Source organism: Meleagris gallopavo, chromosome 2 (genome assembly GCF_905368555.1).
Source record: "Meleagris gallopavo chromosome 2, MGAL_WU_HG_1.1, whole genome shotgun sequence".
NCBI classification, from domain to species: domain Eukaryota; kingdom Metazoa; phylum Chordata; class Aves; order Galliformes; family Phasianidae; genus Meleagris; species Meleagris gallopavo.
In genome coordinates, this window is record NC_139405.1 from 50,931,652 (window position 1) to 50,956,713 (window position 25,062).

Here is a 25,062-nt window from a genome sequence, read left to right on the forward strand (position 1 = left end):
TGCATCATCACAGTAATCGTTGCTGAACTGATCTTGGTGCTCAGTCAGCAGAGCCAGTCATCTGGGGTAAGTGTGCCATGTATGCTTATCCTTGGTGACTAAGTCGTGGGACTTCGGAAGCTGGATCAGGGACTTGCTGCGTGATCTCAAGCAAGTTGTTTATAGTCATCATGTTTACTGTACCAGATGCTCAACAAACTGCCTGGGTTCATTCTGGGAAATAACACTCTATTACAAAACAGACACAGTTCCCAGACAGAAAAGTAATTTAGCTTAATCTTCTCTTTCCTCGTACATGAAATGTGGCTTCTTGCTTTCCTCCTCTCCCCTGGTGAAGGGTTGGGTATTTTCACTAAAATTACTTACTGCAGTGAAAATCACTACCAGCAGTTTAAAAGTTGTGTATTCTAGGGTTCAGGTTTATCATATTCTACAGTTCCCAGGTGCCCCAGGTTGACAGAATAACATGTGCTGTACTGTGGTTTATGTGTACTCGTAATATATAGAATTAGAATCATTGCAGATCAACTGTTTTTCACTGAATTATAGTCAGGCATTAAGGTGCCTTCATTCCAGGAGGGGTTTACTCTTGTGCCATCCCATAAGGAGAGAAAATAAGAGGATGATGCACTTCAGTCTGTATTTATTTTATTAATGCAAAGTGGCATTATATTCCCTAAGTTCAGTGCATTTCCAATGGTGCGCTGCTGAAGGAAACATTGAACATTGTGGTAACTTAGGCCATGATATGTTAGAAGCTATACAGAGATCTAATGGTATTATCAGGAGAATAAAGTCTAATGGTTCACAAATTCTAGTTCTCAGATCCTCTGTAATTCTTGGACTTCATGTTGATAGTCCATAAAAGATGAATCTCTTGCAGGAGGGAGAACAGTCAACTTCACAGTCTAGGAACAGAACTGAGAACCTCTGGCTCTGACAAACTTTTCCAGGCAGTGCTTTTTGGTGCTTCTGGCATGAGCATCTGCCAAGTCACCTGATTTTACACTCAGCTCTACCAGAATTTGCAGGTGCTGTCCAGGTTCAAAAGATCTTCGAGTAAATCTGCAGCTCTATTGGCTTCAGTCTCTGTCTTTCAGATTGCTGAGAGCTCCGCAGGGATGCAAACATGCCAAGATGTTGAAATGGTGAATCACGTCTGTCTCCCAGCTGCCTTTCGAAGACATAAGAGGCATATGGCTTTCTGAGGAATGTTGCCACCACCATCCAGATCTTGGAACAGTTCTATGGAGTCCTTATTGCTCACTCCACAAAGCAAGAGATGGACAATACAGATCTAGGGGGAAATTGTGCAAAAGTGACTTCAGACTCTGTGATACCCCACCCAGAGACAGCTGCACACTGCTGCTCTGTGAAAAAAATTATATTTCTGCTGCGCAGGCTTAGCTGCTAAAATCTTCAGAAATCCAGTGTCGCAGAAAAGAGCTGGCCAAGTGCAAGGATCCAGGCATCCTCATTCAAGGGGAACACAGTGCAGATACCACATGCTGAAATTTGTTTTCCAGTGTAGAAACCTTGCAATGAAACTAGCCTTAGAGCCTTGCAGCATTGCTGGGGTAATTCAAAGCACTTACTGTGCAAGCCAAAATCCAGACAGTCCTTTTTAAGTAGCACACAGGGTTGGAAGAGAAGAGGGAATATTCTGGCTTTCTGTATCTGTGTTGTGGCCCGAGTATAGCTCACTGTTGGCACATTCACTACTGTCTGGCAAACTTGAGTGCTGAGGGACCTGAGAAGCAGTGATAAAGTGATATTGTTCTAGTGCTAGGGCTGTCCTTACCAGATAGGAAAGGGAAGAAAGGCAAATGTACTTCCACAACAACTTCACAGTTATCTAGAGCTGAATGTGTGCCTGTGCTGGAGCTACGCTGTTATTAGCCCTCCAGATCTTTTCTCTGACCACCCAAGAGTATACAGACCAGTAGGTTTCCATTTTTCTGCATAGTACATAGGTCTATATCCTTAAATAGTCTTGTTTTTGCACATCATCTTTCGTCACTGCAAACCACATTTCAAGATGATTCAGATACATTCTTGGTGGCTAAAATTGCAACACTTTTCAGGGGAAGACTGTAAAGTTGTAAATTTGTTTTTTTCAGTCCATCATCCACATATTGAAACCCAAATGCTGCTTTTCCACATTGACACTTTCAGTTTCATCTCTAGTCTTTTATGGAGAAAAGGTGAGTTTTTTTATTGTTTTGTTTTCCCTTAAGTGAATTTGTTATGAAAAGAAACTGGATGACAGCAATAGATGCCTGCAATAGACAGAGGGAACGAGGACCAGCTGTAGCTGCTTGGCTTGCAGCCGTTCTCCCAGTGCCCACACCAACAAGAAAAGATGTTGACAGCTCAGTAAATTTTATTTCATTTTGAAGTATTGGCTGTTCACAAATTAGCTTACTAAAATATACATGTCTATTTTCTCTTCAAGCAAAAAGGATAAGAAAGAGCAAAAAACTTTTCTAAGTTAAGCACTCTCAAAAAAGCTTTTATCTCTTTCACTACTACGAGTGCAAGAGCTGTTCAGTAGAGTTTTGATGGAGAGCAGTTTTCTTCCCCTAAGCAATAGCTAGTAGATCAATTCTGCTCAAAATAAGATTAATTTACATATTTATTTCCTCTGACTTAACCTCCCTGAGAGCAGGAGTGGTGGCACCTGTAGAGTCCTAATAAATGACTTAGACTAAGTCAATCAGGTCTGGTTTCATATAAGAAGGTTCCCCAGAACTGCTTAATTTCTTTATTTGCTTATTAAAGTAATAAGGATACTTGTAATCAGACTGAGCTGTCTCTCTGCAATTAATAAAATAGGAAGTCAGAACAAGTTCTAGCAGTTGGCTGAATTACAAATTACAAAAAGAGAACCGCAGCTATTATCAGGTCATCGATCTGTTTAGATCAGTGACATCAGTTTGCAATGGCCAGAGGGAAAATGCATGATATCCTGCCACAAGGCAGAGAAGAAATGTGCTCTGCTGGGAAGAATAGGCCTAAGATGTGAAACCTGATTCTTTTCAGCCATTCCGTAACATCCAGGATGATTGTTTGTAATAAGTCTTCAGGTGTTTCTGTTGTTTCCTATAAATATCTGATGCTTTCTCTTCCTGCTAAGATCTTGGTATCTGTGATGCATGTGGTAGTGGGCTTCCCTGTCCAATTACTCATTACACGTCTTTTGATCTCCATATCAAATCTGATTTTTGTTTTATCTTCCCTGTTGTTTTCTGAGGAAAAGCAAATAGGTGCGTTACCAGTCCAGGGATTGTTTATGGCAGTAGCTCCACCACTGGCTTCAGGCTCTCGTGTTATTTGCTTACTTGCAAAAATGCAAGCAGTGCTTGCAGACCATGCACAGGTTCCTCAGCTCTTCCCCTTCTCAAGCACAGCCCAGTACCCGCTGGGCTGCCTCCAGAATCAGCGTTCTTTGGCATTCAGGTAAGTCCTTGAAAAAACAATTTTTTTCAGCTGCCAATCTTCATTCTTGAGATTTGCCTCAGGCAAACCCCATAAAAATTCCCAGGCTTCAGAGGAGGACTTGAAATATGAAAGCAACCAGAGTAATTCCACCCCTGGTCCAGTCAACTAAGTAGTTCTGTCAGAACGAATAATTTTTAGTGGATAAAAGCAGAAGTGAGTACCCCCAGCATACTCTCAGCAAAACTTGTTTTAGATTATGGACTGCACTGACAGCACTGTACTACACCCTTACGGCCCAGCTTAGGTAGTCTGAGGCTTGATCAAGTGTCTGTGCAGAAGTTTTTCCCAAAGCAGAGCACCCAAAAGACTTGTGCTCTGAAATAGCTTTCCTTTAACAAGATGGAATGGTGACCTCCTCCTTATCACTTTGCCATGAGCAGTAAAGGAGTGTTTGTCATTTATGTTTTAGTAATTGTTCTAAAACTTCTCTAGATTCTTACAGAAGGCAGTAGAGAAAGCCATGCTTTCTTATCTTACAGGACAAGATTTCTGGATTTCACCTCATCTAGGTGACACAGCGTAGACAATAAAATCAGTTTGATCGTGTCATATATTGTACCTTCTCAAGGTGCAGTCAGTGTATGTTGTGTCCTTTCTCTTCAGGATGTACTTGCCAGACAGAATTTTAGATTAACAAGGCAGGACCAAAGTTATTACCCTGTTTTTACCTTTATGCCTGGTGTTTTGCTTTCTGCCAAACTTGTTTCTGTCCTTTCCTGCTTCAGTCTGACCATGTGCATTACTGCCTTCCCAAATGTTAAATTCAGTTGAGTAACTACTGCGTCAGTGCCAGCCTGAGCCCTAACAGATTGCAAACCCACTGTGAGGCAGAATGTCTTTCCGCATGAGGCTTTCATATGCCAGATCGCAGAATTTTTCACATAATGATTCCTGTATTTGGTATGAGTGTAAGAATTCACGGGGCAGCGTATAGCAGGATTTGTCACGTGAAATTCATGTGATTTAATGCACATAGCCAATTACTGTGGACACAGTATTAATTAAATCCTTTCCCTGCAGTATAGGCTCTGTGAAGAACAGCTTGTCCCAAACCACACTTCTGAAGCAGAAAGTGAGTTATCTCTCCATGTGACGTATTAGTCATCACAAAATCTTTTAATGAGACTTTTAATCAGCATGCTTTGGCTTTTCTTCACCAAAATGTGAGATCTGAAATGTTACCTAAGATCAAATTATTTATTCTGCAAAAAAAGTCCTGGGGGAAACTGAAGGGAAAATGTTCTCTGCCCACAGACTGCAGTATGTTCTGGGGCTGGGTCAGGACCTGAGGTGCTGCCTCATTCCTAAGCAGGAGAAAAGCTTCTCAGACCTCATAGAGGACTCTCTGTTACTCTGTAAGAGCTACCTCCCCATTTCAATTCCCAGAGCTGCAGTTGCTTTGAAATATTTAGATGTTGCTGCAGGGATGTTACTTTGTGGGAGGCACGTGCTGAAATTCACCTGCTGAGTTCCTGTGAAGCATTTGACTTAGGGCAGCGTTGGAGCAGGTAGCTGAGGTAGGCCTTTTAAAGCTAATGTGCTACTTATTGGGCTGGTATTTCTTCTGATCTCTCCTGGAGATGAAAAACACAGTTAGATACTGTGTTCCTGGCCCAGCCCCACTGCACTTGCCTCCCCAAAGCAAGTCCCCAGCACTGCTCTCTGTCTTGTGGGTGAAAGCATGTAATTAAACCTGCCTATAATTGATGTCCTGCAAGGATGGGATGCATAGGTCACACGTGTCAGACTTCCTCCTGATTTCCACCCTGGCTGACCACTTTCTTACTGTCCCTATGAGAATGATAGGAATTACACTCAGCCAGCCAGTGCACTGGCAAGCATCAAGCTCTGCACAGAACAACTGCGTTGGCCAGAACTGCTTGGTTCCCTGTCCTATCTTCAGCCAGGCTGAATAGATGTAGAAAAGCACCCCTCAGTTAAAGAGCATTTAAGTTCCTTCACTGGTGCTTTGAAATATTTTCCCATCTCTCTATCTGTTAATATTGGCAAGGGCCTGTGTTGGCAGGTTCTTATGCTGCCAGCTTTCATGCTTTTGTCAAAAGCTATTGAGTTGCTCTGCTAAGCTTCAGCTCCTGCTGCCAAATGATAAATGACAACCTCTAGCCTTGTTTTTGTGTGGCTGAGGGGAAAACGTCACCGTATCTGAATTTAAAAATCTAGAAACTAGAAAGGAAAATAACTATTTGTTTATAAATTGTTATGGTGGTAATACTGTGCTGTTGTACTTCTATATGTATGCATTATATACGTGGGGGGTCACTTCTCAAAACTACCTATTAAGCTGGTTTAGTTCTCTTCAAAAACTCCTTGTTGAAGATTATAGATTCTAAATTTTATCACGAGACTTTGCAGAGAGGAATTCTTCACCACACACTGATCCACATCTTCACTCTGTTTTGGTTTGGGTGCTTGGATAGAACTTCTCTGTCTCTCATGCTGTAGGTTTGCAGGTGTGACCATGAATATGCACAGGGCCCCTTTTTGGGGTATTTTTTGAGGCAGAGAACTTCCCTTGCTTCAGGTGGCTCTCGGGCTGGGCAGAAGTAGGCCTGCTGTCCTACCTGCTGCCCTTTCTCCCACCCTCTCCTCCCATAGCAGAACAGGCAACCAGCTGCCCTTCTGAGCTGGCAGGATCGCACCACAGCTTCACTTCTACTTAAAGCCAGCTCTGGGGAGCCGTGCTATTGACACCTGGAAAATCATTTCCAGAGGTTCAAGATTAGTGACGGTTTATCGCAGGTCACAGCCTGGCTCTGCACTTTGCTCCACCTCTGCTGTGGATGCTGTCCGTGGGGAGAGTTGCTGCTGCTCTGCACAGCAGTCTCCAGTTTATTTCCTTTGGGAGAGCTCCCTTGCCGAGTCAAATCCAGCATTGTGTGCTTTCCTCCATGAGGGAACTAAAAGCAAAGAGATGATGTGACTAAGTAAGGCCAAATCATGAGTCAAAGTGAAACCCAGAAGCCCTTGGCTTCTGTGGCTGTTTTCCCTCCCGCTTGAAGGAAGCTGAGGTACTGTGTGCTGAGGGTTGAATAAATGCTGCTTGTGCAGTGAACACAACCTCATCTGTCTGTGATTGGTCCACAGAGAACAAGTTCCATGGATGTTCCTGCAGTTAATTACAGAGCCAGCTTCTCTCCTGCTCTGCAGCTGCGTGGAGCAGAGCAGTCCCACAGCTGGCGCAGCAGGCAGAGGAAGCCTGTCCAGGGCTCACAGTGCTGTGACGACCTTGCAGGGCCCAATGGAGGCTCATGCCAGGGGAGAAAAAGAGAGGGCTTGTCTGCATCTGCTGAAGCTGTGGGGAGTGAGCTGTGCCACTCCTCTGGGCTCTTTAAGGGATTTGAGGCTGAGAGACTCGTGAGGACAAGAACACGTGTCACAGTATTAACCAAATAGATGAGGAGTTATTGGGTTGTTTGCATTCTTGGCCCTGGCTATAAAAGGCAACTAAAATGCTATTTCTTTATTCTCTGCCTTTTTTTTTTTTTTTCCAAGATGTTTTTGCCTGTTTCCTGGTTTTGTTAAGTAGCAGCTCCAATGCCATCACTGAATCACTGAGCACACAGTCACGAAGGGTGCCGTGCTATATTTGTGCTTTACGCAATATTTGTGTCAAAAAGCCTCTGTCTAAATAGACCTTATGTCAGTAAAGAATAACCCCAAAACAAATGGTCTGAAGCCCCATATAGCTGCTCTTTCCCAAAAGTAAGTAATGTGAGGCAAATGGAAAAGACCGGTCTTAAATAAGTCAGATCCAGCTCATAAATCTGATTTAAAACATCAATAGCTGAATATCAAACCAAATAGAACATTAAGCATGTTGATTAAGCGCACACCACACACACAAAAAAAATCCGGAAACTGGTTCTGTTTTCCATATGGTTTTATTGGAATCTATTATCTGGTATACTGATGTTTTCAGCATCTACTTAAATGGACTGCAGCGCTCAGACAACATGTGATGAAGCTTCTATCCAAAATTACTTTTGTGTCCTTTAATCCAAGCTGGAAATTCCTATTCCTCCTGACCGTCCATCTCAAGATCAAGTGCAGCTGTTTTCTCTGCAACTCTGTCTCCCCTTTCCAGCTGGACTTCTGTACTGCTGATTTTTTTCAGACCTTTTATAGGTCTATCTGTAGTGCTTGGACTGTAATCTGCATTCTACTTAATCACAGGAAAATAGTTCTCCAAAACTTTGTATATGCAGAGTACAAACTGAGGAAGTCTGAGAATACAGCTAGAAGAAAAGAAGTCAAGAGAAGGTCATTTCACCCCCCAAAAATATGTTCATTGGTATACTTTTAATTCAAATAAATTCATGTTAGCTTGGACTTGCAATTCTGAAAAGAGCTGAGACATTTCCTGTACTTAGGGTACAGTTCTTCTCTGGGCTTAAGATAGCTTTATTTTGGTATCTTAAGTATCTGTGTGCCATCTACCAGTCTGTGTGTGCTACTCAGTATTACACTGCTAATCAAAATGCACACGATTCTTCTGAAAAGGAAATCTGGCTCTTAAGGTATATGCTCCAATTACTTAACATATCAATAATCTATTATAATCTGCTTCTAAAGATAAATGGATGAATTATAGCCAAGCTATTGAGTAGAATGAGTGACACCAGCCTAGCAAGAATTATTTTAGAAAAAAATGTAATGTTTCTTTCACAAATAATACAAAGGGCAATCTTGATGGCACATCTTCAGAAAACCAAGCAGCTTAAACTACTTTGATTTGCTGAAATTTGGGCACATGGCCTGACATAGGATTCTATGAATCGTGAAAGAGGCCAATGCTCTTTCTAGCCATGATATATTGTGTCAAGAAAGATAAAAGTTTTGATTTAGGAGCTGATTTTCAGGAAATTCAATCTCTGTGAGCAGCTCAGGATACAGAGCAGAAGAGTTCAGCAAATCAAAGCTGTATAAAATGTTATATATTAATGCCCATGTCTGGGCTTTAATAATTTACATTAAAAGCATTAGTGGGACCGCAAAGGGAATTTGCTGCTGGATCCAACATGATTTCGCAACTCTCCTAATGAAAGAATAGGAACTACTTCAGTTCAATAGCCCTCACTTCTGCCCAATAATTTAGGAGGAAACAGTGAGGCAGCCTATCATGCAAAGTACAAAGGAATGTATATCCTTGGTTTTTCAGAGGATAGCAAAATAAACTATATAAAATAAAGAAGTTGTCTCAGACCATATCCATCTGTACTTACTGTCTCCATAGTATGTTTAACCATCTCTCTAGCAATGTGTGATAACAGTTAGGTCCTGATCCCACTGGTATATTTACCCCCAGGCAGACAAAGAAATTAAGCTTAACGTGATATTGTTCAAAAAATAATTCCATCTCTCCTTTTTCCCTAAGCAAGCAATATAATTCTGACAAGTAGAGAAGGGTAGGAAAGGGAAGTACACTGTTTTATATAGAATAGTGGTCCCTAAATCACAGGATACCATCCATCTTCTCAGGATGTGTCTGACACCGAATTTCCTGTACTGACCCGTGAACAAGAAATACCTTATCAAACATCCTGAACGTTGCTCCTCTTTGGATATAATTATGTAATTTGCTAGTCAGAGTGTTTCTATGATACTAACATATGCAGAGGTTGTAATTGTGAAACTCACTGAAGATCTCTTTCAAAATTAGTTTGTAATTATGCAAAAAAATAGTTTGAAACAGATGCATGCGGATACAACAGTGAGGGTTGATTAAAGGTATGGAAGTCATCAGGGTGACATTTGAGATTTGTTAGAGTTGTGTGACCTTGCCAGCTGCTTTTTAGAAGAAAAATGTTGACTCTTTCCTAAGAAACTGTTAAACTATTCTTCCTGATGTAAATCTAATTAAAATATAAATTATATAGTTTTCTTAGTTTTCTGTTTTGTATAATGATAACTCCTGCTTCCTCCAAAGTACTTGACAGCAGCTGTCAAGGAGTGGTTTTTCTAAGATTCCTGTGCACTGCGTGCAAAATTATTTTGAAACCTTTCATTTAGTGGCTACATAAAGGCTGAGCTCATGTGAAAATCTAATTTTGTGTTTATTTAGAGAGTTGATGCTGTGCTGGGAGCAGTCAAATATTTCACATAGATAATCCTCATGGAGTATCCGTGGGTCATCGTCTTCAGCAAGAGGCTACAAGGAACAGGGAACAGCTGATGCGTTCTGTAGATGGAGATCAGCACCAAAAACCCGAGAGACGCTAGACCTGCATATTTGCCTCTCAGAGGTAGGATCTTTCAGCATGCTTTTGAGGTTCCTTCTGGCTTTCTTATCATGTTGTCATCATTAGTGACTAGGGTTAATAATTTGTACTGTCTGAGAGTGGTGGAGGAAAGATTTGGCAGAGCAGTATGATTCACTCCAAGAAGAAATTTGGCCAGCAAGTTATTAAAACACACACACCCCACAGCAAAACATGTGATGAACTCAGAGCTAAGTATCTCTAGAGGATGTGTAAATAACAAGTAATGGAGAATCAATTAAATGACAGCTGGCCTGTCAGAGTTAAAGGACTGAGAAAAGGAAGTTGCCTGCAATTCACAACAAAGCACATGATGAAACAGCAGCACACTCATGACTTCTGGAATCACTGAGCGGGTAATTCAGCCTTTTCAAGCTGCAGTGGTGAATCACCGAGTGTTTTGCTGGGTGTGAGCCTTCAGGGACAATGTTGGCTGGAATGGCAGTGACCTCGACAACAAGCACAGATGTGTGGCATTCCTAAAGCAGAAAGGCAGCAGGTCAAAGGACACAGCTAGGATTTAATTGTGGCTGTAATTAAAGAACCATTCGTCAGACCTCAAGAATGCAGATCCATTACATGTCTCAGACTAGATAGGTGCTGTTAGCAAATGATAATTACATATGCTACCTTCAATAGAAAAGTAATTCAAACTGGAATGTAACCAAGTTGTAAAGGCAGCAGTGACTGGGTAAGAACCACCAGGGGATTTTAATTTCTTTGCTATTCCTATAGCACTAATGGTGAGACATTCAGTTTTTGTTTTGAAGGCCTACGATCAAGATTAGTTTTGCTTATCATTTGCAGTATCATTAAAATTGATGGAGCATCATTCAGGATAGATTTGGTTGTCTGTGTGTGATCACAGAATGGTGATCAAAGAATTATTAAAACTATAATATTTGAACAAAATGCTAAGAAATTGTAACATGCTCCAGCATCTCTGAAGTGAATACAAGCTTGTGACCACACAGTAAGTGTGCATATCTGTGTATCTTTGTATTCATTAACTCTCCATGCAAATCTATAGAATAGGTTACCCTGTAATATTTTAGGAACCTTCAAAATTAAGTTGTTGAAAAAGCAAACAAACAGAGCTAAGCTAGCACTGAACAGCTGGTACATCAACAGTGCTCCTGAGCTCCAGAAGAACAGACATCTCTATAGAAAGCAGGCAGAGGAATTGCTCCCTGATTAATTTGTTTCCTGCTAAACCTTGATTTATTTAGGAGTCTCCAGAGCACCAAGATACGAATGCACTCCTTGGACACATCTCTTTGCTATGGTAGTCTGTAATTGTGATGGCAGCCAGTGCCAGCTGGTAGGCTTCATTGCTGTGAAGGAGGGCTCAGTTCTCACGAATTTCCATGACTTTCCTGCTGACAGAAGCTCCTGTTGTCTGGGCAGAGCTGCCATCCATGCAGCATGCCAGGTCTATCACAAGGGAGGTCCAAGTTTGAAGGACAATGAAGGGAAACTGTGTTCAAGCTTGACAAATCACTGCTGCCATTCACTGTTACAGGATCTGTAAGAAGTCAGAAAATACAGAATTTATCCCACATACCTCCCAAGCAACCAGGTGGGAGGGGCCACAGACTGCAGCCAGTCTAATTCTCAAAGCCTTCTGCAAAACTGATTGTTTTAAAGGGCAATCAATTTAAATTGTGTAAAAAAGATCTCTCTGTCTTTTGACAGGCAATGGCTACCTGCTCATTGTACTGAAACCTGTCCCCACCGCTGAAGGGAATCCATCGGCCCAGCAACACACAAAGCTTGATCCAAAGCTTCTCCATGGTCAGTAAAGGCCTACGTGTTGGGAAGACCATAATCATTTTTAATGATGACATGTTTTAATTAAGAAGTACATTATCCTCCACCTTGTGAAATTCTCTTTAAATATTTTCTTCTTGTGCCCACAGAAGTGTGTCGTTTGCATTAATTAACACTTTTCTCTTTGTGAAATTACACAGTGCAGCGCAGCCCCTGTATGTGAACCAAGATTTTCTGGGATAAAATTAATGAGATTTTCCGGTGTAAGTTTAAATCATGCAAGATCTTTTTGGCTGCAAAAAGGTCCACATAATGTTTAGGCTTTAGAAATCAAGATGAAGAGTGTAGACCTGGGTGGAGTACGGTTTAGGAGTACTCAAGCAGTGTCAGTATACTAAGTGAACGGAGTCAGCTCAAGGATTCCTTTCCTCACCAGCCTCTAACCAATGTAACATAACAAGCCCCAAACAACTCTATTCATGAAATTATAAAAAAACTGGAAAATGAGACATAAAAGAAAATGCAAAGAGGCAGTGTGCAACTTCCTAAAGCTTGAGAAAATTTAAGAAGTGTTATTTTGCCTTGTCCAGCTATTTAAGCATAAAAAGAGATTTTCTGCAGTCAGAAATTCTCCCTGGTTTGGTAAATACCAACATATACATTCCATCAGCTCAGGCAAAGCCAAAAGTGTTTGCAGCTTGGCAGAGGGTTTTCCTAATGAACAAGTAGCATTTATTTCACAAATAATATTGCTTTGTTTTAGTCTCATATAGAACAAAAACAAGGCTGAGTTTTAAAAGCCTCCTTAAGAAATTATTACTGTAAAATTGTAAACGTCCTTCCTTTGCACTTGAGGACAAGGAAAATAGCATGGGACGGCTTACTCTGCCCTCACGTGATTCTCCTTCTCTTAGATGACCTGAGATCAAAAAGTACTGCCTCCTAACCTGGCACCTGCCTTAGCATTTTTAGTGACAAGAGAGGAGCCAATCTGGGAGCGTAGTCTATGTGGAGACAAGCTATTTGTCAAAAGAGTTGGCTGGAAGGGTGGAGCTGATGCAGGGCACGTTATGCATGTGCTACAGTTCCATGGTTAAGCCACTCTACATCTTGTAGCACTTGGAATTTAACAATCACTTTCACAATATTTTTTGCCCATTTTGAAACTCTGCAGTCCTCAAGAATATCATTTTTTTTTTGTTTGTTTGGAAAGTGTATCAATCCATTAGCATCATAAAATACTACATGATTCCTATCGTGCATTAGAGTATGTTTCCTTCACAGACCTGGCAATGATTTTCCTAGGTCAGAACCAGAGACGCTGACTCAGAGGTAGACTCCTTGCACCCCTATTTCCACGTGTTCAATCCAGGCATTCTAGTCCACTGACATCTGCCCTGAATGGGCCTGCTCTGGATGCTGGATAGCAAAAAGTGGTATGTGGGACCAGCTCCTCCACCCAATAAAACTACAAATGTCACAGAGAAAAGACTGCACAGATTGAATTTTGATTCCTTACATGGGATCTGCAATTTTGAGTGATGCTTAAGATAGTTCTTTTTTTTCTTTCTGCTCTCTCATTCCTACGCTTCTTTTCACAACTAGATTTTACCCCCAGGAGATGATTTGATATTTTAATGTTGTTGGACTTTTGCCTATTTGATCAGCAGAGGTGCTGAAATCAGCAGGCTACTTCTGGCTTTTCCACATAGGTCCCATATTACCCTGTGTACCAAGCATCTGGGCTGGGCAGTATTATCCTTATTCATGTTGATGAGTAATCGTGACACTGACACGAGCGGTGTGAACACCAACCTCAGCAAAGGTTGCAAAATCTCATGCGTACCTCTGCACTTGTGTTAGCTATCAGGAAACTGTTCTCTAACCTCCTAGCTGAGTGGAGTAAGCTAAAACACCTATCAGCCACTGCGGAAGGGTAGTGGACTGACAGCATGAGATTGTTAGATTCCTTGTGTTGTGTTGCGATGTCCTGTAGCCCCAGGAGAACACTCTCCAAAGCCCCAAACAAGAGACTTCCTCTCAGATGTGAAAAATTCTGTGTCAAGGCCAAGTGACTTCTTTCTCGTCTACCCTCCTGCAGAGCTTGTCCCTTAGATGAAGATTTGCTTCCACACTGTTAAAGCTCATTATTTTTCCTTGGAATATGTTACCAAAGGGGTGGATGTATTCTGAATGGATTTCAATCAATTTCTCGTTTGCCTAATAGGGTATTTGTTTTTATTTGTTAGTTTCCCCCTGAAAGAAAAGAAAAAAACAAGTAACAGCAGCAACAAACAGGAAAAGAAAACACCAATCTCAAAATAGCAACAACAAAAGGCATTTTTTTTCTCTGCCCAGTTTAGGAAAACGGATCATGTTTAAAAAGATGTGAGCGAACATGTTCTTAACACCCCCACTCCCAAACAAATTAATCATACATGTTGGCTTAAAACAGGTTAAACATATCTCAGAGATTAGGATCAGTCTTTGTCTCTTCCCTAGCTGGCTTGCTTTTAGATGTGACCTCCTTTTCTCATCCAGGCACATGCTCTTTGTCTGCTGGGACCGCTCTGCTTTAAACCCGTCCTGACAGTTACCTTGCTTCTCAGTCACTCCCAAAGGACCAAGGCTATTCCAAGTGTTTTCCTCAGACTATAATTAGCTGCTTCTCTGTTTTCCTTCTGTTTAAAATTGACGTTACACAGCTTTTCTCCCTATTTTCTGCAGTCTCATCCCCCATCCTGTCCTGCTTTGGAATATATGTAAAAGGAAACACTACACTATGGGACTAAAAGCACATTGTTTAATGAAGACAAAAATACCAAATTTTATAGTAAAGAATCAATATTTTCTTCCTTTCCCATTAGGCTGCAATGTATCCTCTTGTTACCCAAAATACACACTGCCTGCTTGTTACTGAAACACAACATCCTTTTCATTTTTCTAGTCAATATTATTTCCTTGTTTATTTTTGTAGACAGCACACTGTGTTTTCCTTTCTTGCTCTAGTATAGTCCTCTCCCCTATGGCAAAGTAAATGTATATTAAGTTTTCATCTCTGTTTCTGTCAGTAAAACAGCTTCTGAAAATGTAAATCCAGAAGCAGTTCTCCCACATTCAAAGATTTAACCTAAGATGTGACTTCTTGGCTTATAATGGATTTGAAGCCAAGAAGTCTCCAAAATCTTAGAAGCAGAGAAGTTTTCTTACCAAATTTCCATGTCAACGTCAGAGATATTACTGTTTGTTTAGCGGAGTTTAGTGTCAGTACTTAGTTTTAAGCTTCCCCCAAAAGAAAATAATCTTCTAACAACCAGCTCTGCAAATTTAAGAAACCCATCTTAGTTGAAAACAAATTATGCATCAGCTTTTCAGCTCTTCTCTGCTCAATTATGCAAGTCTCAACGCTTGGTTAACAAAAAAAAAAAAAAAAAAAAGAAGACTGAAAGGCTATTTTAAGGAATTTCATGTGTTAGTTTATCCAAGCTTTGAAATCAAAATGTGGTGATTATTAGCATTCCTTTGTGATTTAACACAAATGTGTTCCTGTCTTTTTACAAAAGTATTCATTGGAAATTACTGCAAAGGAGAACATTTTACAAAATAATTTTCTAACCTTTTTGATAGGCTTTGGCAAGTATACTGTTATCTATGGAACTGTATTCTATGGATATAGAATATAAACAAACATTCAATTTGTTAAGCAATTCAAACAGCAATTTGGAATTAGCATGGAAGCATAGCAACCAGTTCTTTTGATGATTTTTTTTTCTATTCTTTTTAGCTTATGACATTTTGTAGCACACCTGTTCTCTCTGCTAATGGAAGCAAAAGTCCGAATGGAATATAGCAATTTGATATTTCAAAATAGGAAGGAGGTGAAAGCAGGAAAAAAACAGTGAAATTCCAGACCTTCAAACAGAACAGAGAGAATAATTTCCAAAATTCCTATGAACTAGATATTTGCAAAACCTCTGAATAATTGAAGACTAGAGGATAGGAATTTTCCTCAGAAGAGAATGTTTCCTCTTCAGTAAGTTATAAGATGCTGACTTTTTTTTTAAATTAGAGAATCTGAGTATGCACATTTCACAGAAAGCAGATGTAACAGAAATTAAGATGTCATTCATTCAAAAAAAAAAAAAGAAAAACCAAACAAAAAAAACCCAGTGCTTTCATTTAAAAACCCAGGGTTCCATTGTCCAAATCCTAAAGCCAGGAACTACATAACCGCAGTCACATCTGAGTGATTTGGGCCTCACACTGCATGTTCAGAATGACTGCAGATCATTCAACCTTCAATGCAGGTATCCAAAACTGTGTTCCAGACATAGGACTTACACAGTCCCATGTCAGCCTTAGTCCTGAGAAACCCGAAATCATTTCCATGCTTCCTTCTTGTTGTCTGTATCAGTTGGACTGTAAGTCTGAAGTCTTTCATGAGCTGAATCCAGGGTCTCCACCCAGTCCAAGGAGGTACTGCATGTTTATATACACCAATTTAATTGCCCTATCAGAACAGTAGAACAAATACCCATTTAAGTTCTCTCAAGCTACATATTACGAGCTACACAAATTTTACTTATTTCCTCTCTACTGCACTACAGGAAATCTGGTTCCTTCTTTCCTGCTAAGATTTTGCCCTGACTCAGACTTCAGCCAAACAAGAACTGGCCCAAGTAGCCAGAGATAGAGAAGCTGAATTTAAGATACAAGAAAATGAAATTCATGAGGAATACAATGGTGAGTAAGCAGTGACTGTTATAACTCCAGATAACTCAGGGATGTCTTTATCTGCCTATTCACTACACTTGCATTGTTCTAGGCAGCACCTTAGAAAGCTGGGAGCAGTACAGAGAAGGGCAATCGAGCAATCAAGGACTGGCATAAAAAGGCAAGGAATGTTTTCTTCAACGAATGAGGCGGTGGGTAAATGGGGAGCTGATGTATGTGGTGAAATAGAAGCTCCCAATATCAGAATCCCCAAAACAAAGTGGATATCTGATGAAATTCAGAGCCAGTATGTACAAAATCAATTTATAAAAAAATCTGAATTTCTACATTTGAAGGACTCAAAGATAGCTCTCCTTTGAGAAGAATTAGTTTTGTACAACTGCAAAGAACAGCCATCTGCCTGGTGAAAGAAAGGAAGTGATGAAAAATAAGCAGTACGGCTTCCCAAATACAAATAGCAATAGAGGAAAATAAGGAATAAGGATTTATTAATTAATATTATCTAGAGGAGTTTCTGGTAGGTAGATTGCAGTTAGCTGAACAGGAAACCACCTAGCATATGAGCACACAGCATCATTTATTAGTGGAAGAAACTTTCTATGGAAGATTTGTATTGAGTGTCCAAATTGTGGTACAGGAACACAAAGCTGGCATCAACGTGCAGAAAAGACACACCACTTTTTACTTTTATTTTTAGATGACCTTCAGCCCTCAATACATCAGGGCACTTCCCATTGCACTGCTGCCACAGCCAGCTGAGAGCAAGCCTTAGGGAGCAAAGTGCAGCAGCAGTAGAATGCTGCCAGGCCCCGGCACTGTGCTGGCTCAGGCTGTCTCCATGCCAGCACAAAGTGTCATCGCACAGCCATTAATCTACTGCTGCTTTAAAACACAACCGCATCTCCCCTCCTCACTTGCATGGCTCACTGAAAGCCCACAGCAGAATCTGCTAGTTCAGCTTTCCCAGTGAACAGAACAATCAGCTTACTCTGATATTGCAAAACCTAGCTTGTGCTAAGAAGGGAGGGAAAATAATAGATGCTCTTAGGTTACCCTGAACTGCCTGTTGGTATTCACGTTCCAGAAGCCAACTCGTAAAGACAGCAAATATGCAAGGTCAGTTATTTTTGAAACTAAATCTGCTGGTTCATGAAGATACCTGAAGGAGGCCTGCTGCCAGGGAAGCTAAGGGAGCAGGCCTCTGCATGAAGGAAGCACATCTTCCTATCACGCATAGGAACAGCTCTGGATCCCGGAGAACAGCTCTTCAGCTGAAGTTCCTCTCTGCCTGTTCATCATCCTCTCCCAGATCACGTGACTGAGAGTCTGGAGAGTTCAATCCTATAAATCATCCGACCTTGAGGAGAAGCCTGCCATTACAGCTGCTTTTGTACAAGGGTGCTTCTGAGCAGCTGCAGACTGAAAAGAGCCCCAAACGGTTGCTGCCAGCTGGGTCAGAGCTGCTGTTCAGCAGGGATCGCTGGGGACTGCAGGCACAGGGTCAGCACTGGGAGAGGTGGCCTGGAAGGTGAGGCCAAGGGTGGGCTTCTAATGCTGGATAAAGCAGCTCGACAGATTGGAAATTCAGAGACACTAGGATGAGGGAAAGCCTTGATTTTGATCAGTGTTGCAGCTGGAGCACCAACATAGGGCAGTGTTGGTAACAAGGCCTTGACTGGCATGCACAGCAACATGCAACCAATTCAACGACTAAAGCAATGCTATGGGGAAAACTCCTGCTATCTGGAAATGAAATGAGCAAATAAATTTATTCAGCCTGAAGTCTGCAATATGCCTTGATAAGAGCAAAAAGAAGTGTAGTGAAGTGATACATTTAGTTTTGAAAGGGGGACAGCCAGGCAGTTGTACTGCTCACAAGTATGCTCAGACTGTGAGGGGAAAAAGGGATGAATGCTGCAGGCTTATGCTGGGAAACAAAGCTTGGAAACAGAAGATTCGCAAACCAAAACTGCAAATATTAGCAGGTTTTCTGCCTCATTGCACTGTGATCAAGGCTTAGTTTTTTTGTGTGTTTTTTGTTCTTTTGAATGTCAGATTCCAGTCCCATTTCCTCTTTCATTTGTTATGGTAACTTTAAAACAGTATCCTTTCTATTTAACTCTTCTACTTCATTGTCTATAGAAGCAATATTTTAAATCTTGGACTGATGTAGCAGTGACTGGCAAAAGGCAGCAAGCTCGTGATAAAGAGCCCCTTTTGGATAAACTCTTCACTGCAGACAAACCGAATGATGTCACGTGGTGGAAAAAAAGCACAGGTGGGCTCAAGCAAATTAGAAAAAGTATTCTGTGATACAGCAGGTCCTCTTTGTCCCCAGATCTGGGGACATCTCACAGGTAATCACATTGCTGTGAGGTAATTAAGGTTCATCTGCTAGTTGGATGAGATAGGGCTTTTTTATATCTTCACTGACTATTGCTCGTGTCAAGACCAGCTGTGTTCAGTCCTTCTTTTTCCAAACAACAAAAAGGAGTAGAGCTCAGAATTAAAAAAAAAAAAAAAAAAAAAAAAAAAAAAAAAAAAGGCTTTGTGTGGCTAACCACAAACAAGACACATGACTGAGTGCTGCATCTGTTATATCTCTCTCAAGTTCAAAAACTTTGGACAAGGCTATTCTGTAAACTTAAAGGGGAAGTCTCAATTCACAGAGTGCATTTCTTGCTCCCTACTGAATTAAGTTTTAGATTTTACTACCTGTCCCTCAGATTTAGAAAATCTGCACTTTAGAAAGGAAGCTGCAGAATTTTTCTCTGTCTGCTTTCTTTAACCTCTGTGTAAAAGTCAGATTTCCTGGAAATTTTTGCAGATTTTTGGACAGCTGCCCTTACAGGAGAAATAAAACCACCCCTCAGGCTGCTTTTGGTAATTCAGTGAAAAGAACTATCAGCTAGTGTGAACGAAGATATGAAATGCTTACATTTCAAAAGTATCTCTTTTTTTTAGCACTGGTAATGAATGAAATGCTTGCATAGACTTGGTAGTAATAGTGGATTGCCAAAAGGATTTTAAAACTCCTGTAAGGAGTCTTGGAACTGTCAAATATAAGTTTAACACTCCTGCTAATGAACTGTCCAAAGTGAATTGCTTTTTATTTTTTTTTAAATCCAGATTTGAGTCAGTGATTATAAACAATTTCTTAGATACTTAAAATTTTCTGACCAGCCCACAGTTGCATAATTCCTCAGTAGCAATGCAAGGTATGCAGACTACAAAGCCTGCTTTGTAGATGATCATCTTGCCAGAGGCTTTGCTTTTTTCTTCTGTGGTACAATATTATCTCCTTACTAGGATAGCATGGCTTTTATCGGCTATGACTTTAATACACAAAAAGTATGGTAAAAAGGAACCTCAGGATTCCAAGTTCATTTTTCAAGATAGGAAAAACTATATAAAAGGAGTACATCTAGTTACACAATAATGAAATTCTTGAAAGCCACTACTTTTTTCTTTATTCCTTTTTGAGTTTGTCTGGGCTAGATTATGAATTGGAGAACTAACATGGGTTGACATGAGAGAGAAACTTACATGGACTGGAAAGAGTCTTTATAACTCTTTCTCTAGATAGAGAGACAGATAAACATAGATACTAGACATTTTTCCCTGCTAGAGAAAGCAGGTGAACAATAGCTCCCAGAAATTGTTACTTTGCGTTTGTTTTGTCCTTGGCCTATGTTCATTAAATGTGAGTATGAAACCTGGGGGGTCGATTGATCTAGAATTTCTTTCTATGGAGTACTTTAACTGTCTAGTATTTCTAAAGGAAATAGCAGTCATGGAGGTAATGGACAATAGGGCCTGGTTCAATCTTTTGGTGATCTTACCATAAAAATACCATAGTACTGCATGTGTTGTGCATGGGAACATAGCCAGCCAGTGCTGCCACACTGGCAGAATCATGGGTGCCACTGCTCCACACTGTGATAGCTCAGATCCCAGAAGAAGAAGGCTCAAATCTCTAATGTTAGCCCTGCAATCCTCTGCAGCTTTCTTCTCTATCTGTATCTTCAAGACAACTAGCGATCAGAAGGAAATTTGGGTTCTATCCTCGGCTTTTTAAAGTATCTCATGTATGTGCACAGTTAGCTGGAGAGCAAAGAACAACTCCACGATTCTCCAAAGCTCTTGCACCACAGCAGGAGAAAATGGAAGTAAGCCACAGGCATTCAGCACTCCTGATAGACAGAGCCAGCAGTGGTGAGAATCAATAGGTGTTGATAGTTCCTGGCTTTTGCTGAAGTCAGAAAACAGCATATTTGGAAATAGTGTACTTCTTGAATATTCTCTTTGCTAAATCATATTCAAGTTTTCAAAAAAGATGAGTTCAAAACCTACTGAGCGTAGCAGTCATTGCGTTGAGACCCAAATGAATACAAAATATTAAGAAAAATCCGAACGCAAGCCAATAGAAGTGTATGAAATGCACATACAGCAGTATATATACACATGGTATGCTAACAATCAGTGTACAGGCCTAAAAGGAATGCAAAAATTCAGAATGATACTTGTGTCAGGTGTTTCACGTTATCTGTTCCATTTCTTGAACAAAAAAGTCTGGATGTTTTATTATCATTTATTTCAAAGCTTATTCTATGTAACCAGCTTTACAAAAAATAAAACAAAAATAGCTCTCAGTGTCCAACAGCATATTGCAACAGCATTTCGTTTCCCACCCTTTTAATTTCTTCTTTTTTTTTTTTTCCTTTTTTTCAGGGTATCTTTTCATACCTCTTTAGCATTCATTGGTTGTTTTCATGGGTTTTTGAAAGAGAAAATTGAATCCAGGAAGTCCAGCACCAGCATGATTTAAAACTGTTGACTTTTACAAAAATATGTTAAAAAATCCCACCCCCTCAGAGCACAGAATTTTAGCTTAGCACAGCACTTTCCCCCAGTGTAAAGAAAACAGCGTATGCATACGCAACAGAAAGCCAGTTTTAGCTGTATTTATTAAAAATATAATTATATCAAATCAGGACTTACTAGAAGAATAACAACATAGTATGCCAGAGTTCAGATAATAGTGGTGCTTCATTGCCAGCTCTAAGCATACAAAACCCTGAAGTCCAAAGCAAATGTACAAAGTACAGGTTTTCTCAGAACTGCTTATTCAGGGACGATTTCTGAGAATGAAAAACTGAAAGGAATTTTGGTGCAATTCTGGGTACATTTTTCCATAGCTTTTTGAGCTGGGGAACTCTTACCCTAACATCCTATGGTATTTCAAGATGGGCTAGTTTCATAGTGACCTTCCAGCCCCAGGAGCAGAGTATTGTTTAAAAGGATCTGCCACAGACAGTTCCAACTAAATGAGTTTGGGACCCTTGTGGTCAAAGACTCAGACTATAACATAAAGGAAAATAATAACATTTTTCCTTGGAATGTTTCAATAGGTATTTTTTTCATATGAAATTTGCAGATGATGGCACACTGTACAGAGGCATGCATACTGTTTCCAGCTGCTCTCCTGTTGCCTGCACTCTCTGTGCAGCTAACCTTAGGTTTCATGTATAGGGCAACTCCTATTATTTTCTGTCCAATTTTGGAGAGGGAAGGACAGAGGAAATAGGACAAAGCAGTATTTAATTCATATTGCTATCTGGCAAACATCAAAGAAATTGTGTTAACTCCTGTTTAACAGAAACTCTGGTCAGCTGGGAGAAAACATGATGCCTGAAGAACCTCTCGGGGAGGTACATGAAAACATGCATGCATGGCTTCTGAAGATAAAGAATACCCTGTTATTCTTTATCTCCAAGTTAAGCCATTACTTAAACACTTCATTTGAAGGCTTCAGAAACTGGAAATCTGTGCCCATTTTTATTTAAGCAAGAAGTGTATCAGCTGATAAAGTTATGCACGATGATTAAAAAAGGAGCAGAAGAAGTATGAAATATCTTTGTAGTTAATTAACCCCTACTCATTGTTAGGTTTTCATGATCAATTAGTAGCTATAATTGGTTTTCATTCCGTAGTTAACAGCACATAACATGGAGCTAACCTTGTTCACATCTCATTGATAGCTTTTCAATGAGGAAGGAAGAAAAATCACTTTTCACTTCATGAAATACCTTTGAAAACGAAGGCCTGGGACAGCATGCTCTCAGTACGTCTCTTACTGAGATTTTGACACTTATGTGTTTGACATTCTGCTGTTCCATTTGCAAAGTTGATGTCACTTAGTTGATGAAAGGTAATTAAATTGTTCCATGAAATGAACACTGAAAACTTTATTGCTAACTCATCGATGCAGCGGGATGACCCAGGAAAGATGGGTGATACTGAAAAACCAGTAAATTCCCATGCATTGTCTGAGTAGTGCTAAGAGCAGAACCTGCTAGCAGGGAGAAATCCAAGGTGCACCAACTCAAGGCACACCTGAGGACGGCAGCTTAGAGACATGCAAGTCATAGTTCTTTCCCTAGATGGTTTTCTTCATAAAGGTTATCTAAATAACACTGTTGTGTTTGTTTTTTTTTTATCGTTCCCCTCCAGGCTTGCTTAAGTCAGCACAGCCCATACAAGGACTGACTTTCAGTTGATGGTGAAACTACAAGGCAGGCCTTGCCCAGCAGAGAACAATTTTTGGCAAATATCTTTTCCCAGAGTCCATCTTTAATTTTAAAAATTGCATAGCACTTGGTGGGAGCTTTTCATTTGATGATGGTCTATAACAGATCTCAATGAACTCTGTAGCAGCAATTGTTCTTGGAAAATGATGTAGACAGGTTAACAACAAACATACATGCTTAGTTGAAATCTATAGAGAACATATTTTTAAAAAAGTAACTTATGTGCTTGGTAAAAGATTTTATTCTGTTGTTGATTCTTTTTGTTTTTCTGAGGTTGAGATATTTAACTATTAAAGCATTTGTTGGGGCTTTGTTACAAAGTGAATAATGAACCAATTGTGTTTCAAAGCTGATAAGCTCCATGCAGAGCCCTCTGTTTCCAGCCTACAGAAATGCCACTAAGACTTCTTGTACGTCTAAAGCTAAGCAAACATCCAGTCTTAATTAATTAGGACTCAGCTTGGTAGCAGAAAATTAACTAATTTGGAAAATTGGAAATACTAGGTGACTATTATTGGCAATTCATTGTTCTTTGACCTCTTGTGTTAAGCAACAATAAAGCTTGCAGTAGGAAGAGATGCATTTATTTGTAATCCTAAGCGATTCCTAAGAATGTCTTCGTTAATGCAAGAATCAACAGCAATTACTTGTGAACAATATTGGAAAGAACACATCAAAATAATAGTTCCAGAACATTCTTTCACCTGGAAAGAAATGTTAGCATTTCCTTCATCCCTAAAACTTGTCAGGCAAGAATTATTTTTATGAGTAGTTCACAGTGGAAAACTATAAACTGGAGATTTTAGGCATATAGAGAGGCTGAATAATTTGTGGCTTTGTTTCTTACTCTCCACGTGGCCAAGCAGTGTTTGTTAAAGCACACTTGTTAGCAGCTGCAAATGAAGCTCTTCTTGCAGTTGTCCTGACCACATGTAAAGAATAACAGGCTCCAGCTGATGTGAAAGCCTCAAGTTTATTATAGATCACATAGAAAAACATAACATCAGGTAAATGGAGAAAGGGTGCTTCACATACCTACCTGTTGACCAGCTCTAAATAAGACAATGCTGGGTCTCTTGATTTCAGACCTATGTCATTTTTATAAAATCCAAGGTTTCCTTAACTATGCATTGGTCCTACAAAATGTGGCTGCACTTTAGCCCTTGTCTATATCAGGTCTAGTCCATCTACAGGGCCAAGGAGTTTCCTTGAGCAGGGAATACCTATACTTGCACATTGCTTAACCGTTAGCTACCTGGCTAATTCACTTTTAAACCACTCCAAAAGTCTGCTGACCAGAAAAATCTGCTGTTCTGGGAGCTAATCTAATCCTAAGCAGGTGGACTTACTCCAATCAGAAATCAGTCCAGGCCCTTTTTCCTTGCTAGCACTGTGGACATAGCTATGCCACCTTTAAACTGTGGCAAACTTAGATGGTGCTTCTGCATAGAATCTCTATCCCTACAGCTTATAATGTGAAGAAGAAGTGCATACAAGCAGACATCAATATGTTCTGCTCTTTCACCTAGAAGTTTCCATTTTCTGGCTCTAAAAATGTCAGAGACAAAATATTTCTGTAGAATCTTAGAATGGTTTGGGTTGGAAGGGACCTTTAAGATCGTCTAGTTCCAACCCTCCTGCTATAGGCAGGGACACCTCCCTCTAGACCAGTTTGCTCAGAGCCCTATCCAGCCAGGCCTTGAATGCTTCCAGGGAGGGGGCATCCACAACCTCATTGGGTAAGCTGTTACAGTGTCTCACCGCCCTCACAGTAAAGAATTTCTTCTTAATATCTAAATGGGTAAGTCCCTATTTCATCCAGGAAGCAAGTGGGCTGTTTTCTACCCTGGCTTGGAAGCTCCTTCTCCCAGCCTTCTTCCCACCGCTCAGCCAGACCTCTGCTGGGCTGTTCTCTGCACAGTATGGGGTTGGAGTGGAGACTATTTCCCCACTTCTTGTACGAAAGTCTACAAAAATCCTCACTAGGTCACCTCTAAGACCAAGTTTCAGTGTGCTGCATTGAAAATATTATTATCAAGAAAGTTAAGGACCAGGTTCCCTAAGCATAAAAAGGAAGCAGGGCTTCAGAGAGGTTTGCTCATGAAGGGCGACTGAAATAGATGAAACACCAGGCTGGGAGCAACCATGCAGCAAAACTGGGCTTCAAATTAAAGGCAGTGTTGCAAAAG

The 25,062-nt window shown here is 40.4% G+C and overlaps 1 long non-coding RNA gene across 3 annotated transcripts; it reads left to right on the forward strand.

Annotated features, from left to right (window-relative positions):
* The first annotated feature begins 1,110 nt into the window (after positions 1 to 1,110).
* Positions 1,111 to 20,002, forward strand: LOC104909748 (uncharacterized). Of its 3 annotated transcripts, XR_014881359.1 has the most exons (6): positions 1,111 to 2,204; positions 3,254 to 3,459; positions 9,584 to 9,764; positions 11,475 to 11,573; positions 16,157 to 16,292; positions 16,375 to 20,002. It is a non-coding gene; the product is annotated as an uncharacterized LOC104909748 (long non-coding RNA). The 3 variants fall into 3 exon arrangements; XR_014881357.1 differs by having other exon boundaries at positions 16,157 to 20,002; XR_014881358.1 differs by lacking the exon at positions 3,254 to 3,459 and having other exon boundaries at positions 16,157 to 20,002.
* Positions 20,003 to 25,062: the final 5,060 nt, after the last annotated feature.